The sequence below is a fragment of the Suncus etruscus genome, chromosome 9, assembly GCF_024139225.1.
Source record: "Suncus etruscus isolate mSunEtr1 chromosome 9, mSunEtr1.pri.cur, whole genome shotgun sequence".
NCBI classification, from domain to species: Eukaryota; Metazoa; Chordata; class Mammalia; order Eulipotyphla; family Soricidae; genus Suncus; species Suncus etruscus.
In genome coordinates, this window is record NC_064856.1 from 76,478,937 (window position 1) to 76,485,027 (window position 6,091).

Below are 6,091 nucleotides of genomic sequence, written 5' to 3' on the forward strand. Positions count from 1 at the left end.
CCATTTCCGCGTGTCCTCTCTTATTTCTTGGAGCAGAGTTTTATAGTTTTCTCTGTATAGGTCCTTCACATTTTTAGTCAAGTTGATTCCAAGATATTTGAGTTTGTGTGGCACTATTGTGAATGGGGTTGTTTTCTTAATGTCCATTTCTTCCTTATTACTGTTGGTGTATAGAAAGGCCATTGATTTTTGTGTGTTAATTTTGTAGCCTGCCACCTTGCTATATGAGTCTATTGTTTCTAGAAGCTTTTTGGTAGAGTCTTTAGGGTTTTCTAAGTAGAGTATCATGTCATCTGCAAACAGTGAGAGCTTGACTTCTTCCTTTCCTATCTGGATTCCCTTGATATCTTTTTCTTGCCTAATAGCTATAGCAAGTACTTCCAGTGCTATGTTGAATAGCAGTGGTGAGAGAGGACAGCCTTGTCTTGTACCAGAATTTAGAGGGAAGGCTTTTAGTTTTTCTCCATTGAGGATAATATTTGCCATTGGCTTGTGGTTGATGGCTTCAACTAGATTGAGAAAGGTTCCTTCCATTCCCATCTTGCTGAGAGTTTTGATCAAGAATGGGTGTTGGACCTTATCAAATGCTTTCTCTGCATCTATTGATATGATCATGTGGTTTTTATTTTTCTTGTTATTGATGTTGTGTATGATGTTGATAGATTTACGGATGTTAAACCAGCCTTGCATTCCTGGGATGAAACCTACTTGATCATAATGGATAATCTTCTTAATGAGGCATTGAATCCTATTTGCCAGGATTTTGTTGAGGATCTTTGCATCTGCATTCATCAGTGATATTGGTCTGTAATTTTCTTTTTTTGTAGCATCTCTGTCTGGTTTAGGTATCAAGGTGATGTTGGCTTCATAAAAGCTATTTGGAAGTGTTTCTGTTTGTTCAATTTCATGAAATAGTCTTGCCAGGATTGGTAGTAGTTCCTCTTGGAAAGTTTGAAAGAATTCATTAGTGAATCCATCTGGGCCTGGGCTTTTGTTTTTCGGCAGACCTTTGATTACCATTCTAATTTCATCAATGGTGATGGGGTTGTTTAGATATGCTACATCCTCTTCCTTCAACCGTGGAAGATTATAAGAGTCCAAGAATTTATCCATTTCTTCCAGGTTCTCATTTTTAGTGGCGTAGAGTTTCTCAAAGTAGTTTCTGATTACCCTCTGAATCTCTCTCATATCAGTAGTGAACTCTCCTTTTTCATTCCTAATACGAGTTATCAAGTTTCTCTCTCTCTCTTTCTTTGTTAATTTTGCCAGTGGTCTATCAATCTTGTTTATTTTTTCAAAGAACCAACTTCTGCTTTCGTTGATCTTTCGGATTGTTTTTTGGGTTTCCACTTCATTGATTTCTGCTCTCAGCTTTGTTATTTCCTTCTGTCTTCCTATTTTTGGGTCCTTTTGTTGAGCATTTTCTAGTTCTATTAGCTGTGTCATTAGGCTACTCAGGTAAGCTCCTTCTTCCTTCCTGATGTGTGCTTGCAAAGCTATAAATTTTCCTCTCAGTACTGCTTTTGCTGTGTCCCATAAGTTCTGATAGTTTGTGTCTTGATTGTCATTTGTCTCCAGGAACCTTTTGATCTCCTCCTTGATTTCATCTCGGACCCACTGGTTATTGAGTATGAGGCTGTTTAACTTCCAGGTGTTAAGGTTTTTCTTCTGAGTCCCTTTGGAATTCACAAATAATTTCAGAGCCTTGTGGTCAGCAAAGGCAGTCTGCAAAATTTCTATCCTCTTGATATTATGGAGGTATGTTTTATGTGCCAGCATGTAGTCTATCCTGGAGAATGTCCCATATACATTGGAGAAGAATGTGTATCCAGGTTTCTGGGGGTGGAGTGTCCTATATATATCCACTAAGCATCTTTCTTCCAATTCTCTCCTCAGGTCTAGTATATTCTTGTTGAGTTTCAGTCTGGTTGACCTATCCAGTGTTGACAAAGCCGTGTTGAGGTCCCCCACAATTATTGTGTTGTTATTGATATTATTTTTCAGATTTGTCAACAGTTGTATTAAATATTTTGCTGGCCCCTCATTCGGTGCATATATGTTTAGGAGAGTTATTTCTTCCTGCTCTACATACCCCTTGATTAATATAAAATGTCCATCTTTGTCCCTTACAACCTTCCTGAGTATAAAGTTTGCATTATCTGATATTAGTATGGCCACTCCAGCTTTTTTATGGGTGTTGTTTGCTTGGATAATTTTTCTTCAGCCTTTTATTTTGAGTCTATGTTTGTTCTGACTATTCAGGTGCGTTTCTTGTAGGCAGCAGAAGGTTGGATTGAGTTTTTTGATCCATTTAGCCACTCTGTGTCTCTTGACTGGTGCATTTAGTCCATTGACATTGAGAGAAAGAATTGTCCTGGGATTTAAGTCCATCTTTATATCGAAATTTGGTGTGTCTCTTGGTTAGTCTTGTCTTAAATTAGGTCTTTCAGTTTTTCTCTTAAGACTGGTTTGGAGTCTGTAAAGTTTCTGAGCTGCTTTTTGTCTGTGAAACCATGTATTCTTCCGTCAAATCGGAAAGTGAGTTTTGCTGGGTATAGTATTCTGGGTGAAGCATTCATTTCATACAGTCTTGTCACAATATCCCACCACTGCTTTCTGGCATTGAGTGTTTCTGGTGACAGGTCTGCTGTAAATCTCAAGGACGCTTGCTTGAACGTAATTTCCCCTTTTGATCTTGCTGTTTTCAGAATTCTGTCTCTATCTGTGGGATTTGTCATTGTGACTAGGATGTGTCTTGGGGGTGTTTTTTCTGGGGTCTCTTTTGGTTGGTACTCTTCGAGCATGTAGGATTTGATCACCTATATTCTTTAGCTCTGGAAGTTTCTCTTTAATGATGTTCTTGACCATTGATTCTTCCTGGGAATTTTCTTCCTGGGTCTCTGGGACTCCAATGATTCTTAAGTTGTTTCTGTTGATTTTATCATAGACTTCTATTTTCATCTGTTCCCATTCTTTGACTAATTTTTCCGTTGTCTGCTCATTTGCTTTAAGTTTTTTGTCCAATCTCTCCTGCTGTATGGAATTGTTATGTATCTCATCTTCCACAGCACCAAGTCTATTCTCAGCTTCTGATACCCTGTCCCAGAGCTTATCCATTTTGTCATTCACTTCGTTTACTGACTTTTTCAGGCCTGTTAATTGATATGTTATTTCAGTTTGGAGTTTTGTGATTTCTGTCTTCATATTTTCTTGGTTCTTATTAGTGTTCTGTTCAACTCGATTCATGGTTTCTTTGAGTTCTTTGAGCATATTCCATATTGCTAATCTAAAGTCCTTATCTGAGAGGTTGATTAGTTGGTTGGCCATTATCTGGTCATCAGAATTGTCCTCTTCATTCTCTATGTCTGATGCTGGCCTGCGTTTTTTCCCCATTGTCACACTTGTATTTTGGGTTTTTCTACGTGTTGTGGTGGTATTCATTGGCTATATGATGTAGGCAGCACACTTCTCTGGCTCCGCCCTTTCTGGATAGGCTGACTTGTCTCTAAGGGAGGGGAGTCCTCCGTGGGTGAAGCCTCACACTGGATCAAATTTTAGGTCCAAGCATTCAACGGAGAAGACAGTCCGAAGAGGAATGCTTGCTTCTGTGTTATAGCTCAGTTCTTAGTGTGATTTTTTCTTCTTGTTACGATGGTGTTCTTTTCTTAGAAAGAGCGCACGGCTGCGTAGCGAAGCGGAGCGGCCGTGCTCTGCTGGAGCGTCTTTTGCCCCACTCCCAAGAGTTTCACGCAAGAGGACAGTAGAGAAACATTTACAAGGAGCACTCACAGTTGGGCTTCACTGGGCGGGTGCAGATTCGTGGCTTTTCCCTGCCTGATGTCCCAAACAGGGCAGCTGGCTTCTGCGAAAGCCCGCTGGTTTTCACGTTCTTATTTGTCCATTTTTATAAATCGTTTTAATGTAATAATTTGAGTAACTTTTTAAAAATTATTTCACAGAATGAAATAAATAAAACATAAGAATAATTAATAATTTAATGAAAATTATAAATCTGTAAATCTTACATTGTGAAACTAAGAGTTATTACAGCCAAGAAGAGATAAAATACCTTTTTGAATACTGCTTTATTATTTTGTCATTTATTGCTAGAAAGAAAATTGTAAGTGGATTTCTGGAAATGAACAAAAATAAACACTTATATTTAGTGATTTTATATTCTTTAGAGCTTCTGATGATTTAGTCAATGACTTCATTTACTTTAATAATGACCCAATAAAAGCCTTCTGCCAAGATAAGAACTTAGAAGAGAAGCTGCCATATTTAATTGCTTAAAATGCTGTTTGCTTATGCTTGCAGTATTTCATTTATAGTTGACATTATTTGAGAAGAAAAGTTATGGGAACTAAAGAAGCAAATTGTACTTGCTAGCTTATAAAAAACAAACATTTGTTTAATCAGTGGTGATTCCTCGTTACAAATGGCTTTAATTGCAATGTCATGGAGTGTTTTTCCTATGTATTCTTCTATATACTTTATGGTACTGGGTCTGATATAAAGGACTTTAATCCATTTGGATTTGGCCTTTATGCATGCATGGTGTTAGATGGATGTCTAAGTTTGCATTTTTACATGTGGCTGACCAGCACAACTTGTTGAAGAGGCTTTCTTTTCTCCATTTTGCATTTCTTGCCCATTTATATAAGTTAATGGATTTTATGTCTGGGGAACATTCAATGAATACTCAAGTCTATTCTATTTATTGGAGGATATGTCTTTATTCCAAAACTATGCTCTTTTAATGATTATTGCTCTGTAGTACAATTTAAAGTTGGGGAAATTAATGCTTCCCATCTTTTTTTCCTCAGGGTTGCTTTAGTTATTCATGGCTGTTTATTGTTCCAAATGAATTTCATGAGTGTTTGATCCACTTCTTTTAAGAATGTCTAATCCTAGAGGATTAAATCTGTACAATGCTTTAAGAAGTGTTGTCATTTTAATGATGTCAATCCTCCCAATCCATGAACAGAGGTATGTGTCTTTATATCTTTGTATCTCTTTTATTTTTTGAAGCATTGTTTGTAGTTTTATTTGTATAGGTCCTTCATTACTTTAGTTAAATTGACTCCAAGGTATTTGAGTTTCTGTGGCACTAATGTGAATGATATTGTTTTTTTATATATCCTTTTCTTCTCTATTATTATTTGTGTATAAGTAGGCCATTAATTTTTGAGTGTTAATTTTGCAGTCTGCCACTTTACAATAGGAATTTTTGTTTCTAGAAGCTTTATGTTAGACTCTCTGGGGGTTCTTAATATAGTATCATGTCATCTAAAAACAGTGAGATATTGACTGTCCAAACAAGTGTAAGCTGAGAAAAACAAATGGGACTACATTAAACTGAGAAGTTTCTGCACTTCAAAGGATATAGTGACTAGGATACAAAGACCACCCACAGAATGGGAGAAACTATTCACACAATATCCATCAGATAAGGGGCTAACATCTAAGATATATTAGGTACTGACAAAACTTAGAAAATATATAATCCGATCAAAAATGTGGAAAAGAAATGAAAAGACACTTCCTCAAAAAAGAAATACAAATGGCCAAAAGGCACATGAAAAAATGTTCCACATCACTAATCATCAGGGAGATGCAAATTGAAACAGCCCTGAGGTACCATCTCACACGGCAAAGACTAGCACACATCACAAAGAACAAGAACAATCAGTGCTGGCAGGGATGTGGGGTTAAAGGAACTCTCATTCGCTGCTGGTAGAAATGCCATCTAGTCCAGTCTTTCTGGAAAACAATACGGAGATTCTCAAAAAACTAGAACTTGCGCTACCCTATATCCAGCTATACCACTCCTAGGTATATATCCTGGAAACACAAAAACACAATATAAAAATGCCTTCTTCATGCCTATGTTCATTTCATCTCTTATGTTGTGAAACAATAGCCAGAATCTGGGAACAACCCAGATGCCCCAAAACAGGTGAGTGGCTAAAGAAACTATGTTACATCTACACAATAAACTACTATGCAGCCATCAGGAAAAATAAAATCATGAATTTTTCCTATACATGCACGTACATGGGAATCTATTATGCTGGTGAAATATGTCAGA